At 46.1% G+C, this 1,688-nt stretch overlaps 1 long non-coding RNA gene across 1 annotated transcript in view; it reads left to right on the top strand.

The window, feature by feature from the left end:
* Positions 1–653: 653 nt before the first annotated feature.
* LOC106011872 overlaps positions 654–1,688 on the top strand; it is a 4,005-nt gene continuing 2,970 nt past the window's right edge. The window contains exon 1 of the long non-coding RNA XR_004858584.1: positions 654–1,018. This is a non-coding gene — a long non-coding RNA (uncharacterized LOC106011872). The remainder of the gene's footprint in view (positions 1,019–1,688) is intronic.

Genomic DNA, 1,688 nt, shown 5'->3' with positions numbered 1-1,688 from the left:
CTCTCTCTCTCTCTCGCTCTCTCTCTTTCCCTCGTCCATATCTTAAATCTTCTCTACCTTGCAAGCCTTATACGAGTCGCATCTGATTATATAAATATAACGTAGTTTCTCTATCAAACATCTATCCCCGTCCTCTCTGGGCCTATGTCTCTATTGAATATACCCACATATATTATTCATTAATAATAAATAGCGCAAGGTAACGACCGACTGCCACTACAACCTACTTTCTTTTCATGTTTCCCTCCAGAGAGGACCTGGTATTTCAGGCGACCTTCACCTTGTAGGCCCTCGCGGTGGCTCTATACACGCGAGGATCCGAGGCACCGCTGGAGGACGGAGAAATTCTTATTCTATAGTATGTTCATGTTCTCCAGATCTTTCTTCTCTCAATATAATACTATTACGCAAAAAGCTCATCATTCTGCTTCTTCTTCTTCAGGTGTAAGGTCTGGAGAGGACATTGGCGATCATGGCACTCTATTCCTTCCTGTTGTCTGTCTTCTTGATCAGCTCGGTTATTCTCTTTGTGTTATTTATTGTAAAGTTGTTCAGGGCATGTATGTGTATTGTTTATTGTCTTCCTCTGCTCTTCATTATTAACATCATAAAAAGATCTATTAATTTTCTGCTGTTCATTTCTTCCAGAGGGGGCCTCGTATCACCGGCGACCTTCGTATCTCGGGACCCTACGGAGGCTCGGTACGCGGGAAGATCAGAGGTGGCCTTGGAGGATCTCTCTCTCGTGGCCTCAAAGGACGCCTGGACGGAGCTTTCGAAACAGTTAGCCCCTTCAGCGGCCGGAGGACAAGCCGCGTGAGCTCCTTGAGGGGCGCCTTGAAAGCTGGCCGCAAAGGCTTCGGCGGGAGTCTGGCTGGACGCGCGGAGCGACGCGTGGAGAACGTGTTTGGGGAGACGATCGGACTGCGCGGGTACGAGGGAGGAATCCAGGGAGGAGTGGAACTCCCCGTCATCGCTGACCACGTACAGGTCAGGGTTGTTGGATCAGATATTGGACGTGAGTACAAAGAATGCGTGTTTTGTTTTGTTTTGTTTTGGTTTGGTTTGGATTGGTTTGGCTTTTTGTTTTGGCTTTAAAAAAAAATTCTGTGATTATAATTTGTTTTTTGATTTTAGAGGGGGGAAGGGGAGCTGGAAGTGGCTTATTTTGATGAAAATTTCCCACTGATCCAGGCATTTGCATGTTTCAGATCTGCCTTTTCGTTCTTTCTTTCTCTCTTTCTCTCACTGTTACACACGCAAACATGCACACGCGCGCGTGCACACACACACACACACACACACACACACACACACACACACACATACACACAAACACACACACACATACGAGGGGCATATCAAACGTTTTTTTACCTGACCATGAAGGAATAAAGGAACAAAGCTGGAATTTGGTACTGAGCTTAGTCTTTCTCTATGTAGTCGCCTCCCACAGTACACATTTTTGCCTTCAGTGTGTGGCCTTGAAAAGACCCTGAGAATAGAGGACCTCTCTCTGTCGGGAAACCAGCCCTCTAATGCCCACGAACCTGCATTTGCATTTTTTACACCAAAATTTCATCACAGCATAGTATGGGCAATCAATTCCATATGCGGCATGCATATTCGTAAAAATATCTAGGGTTCGAGGATCTCTCTCTCTCTCTCTCTCTCTCTCTCTCTCTCTC

Source organism: Aplysia californica, unplaced genomic scaffold, assembly GCF_000002075.1.
Source record: "Aplysia californica isolate F4 #8 unplaced genomic scaffold, AplCal3.0 scaffold00204, whole genome shotgun sequence".
NCBI classification, from domain to species: domain Eukaryota; kingdom Metazoa; phylum Mollusca; class Gastropoda; order Aplysiida; family Aplysiidae; genus Aplysia; species Aplysia californica.
The sequence above is the reverse complement of the archived record's forward strand: the minus strand, read 5'-3'. Positions and strand labels throughout refer to the sequence as shown.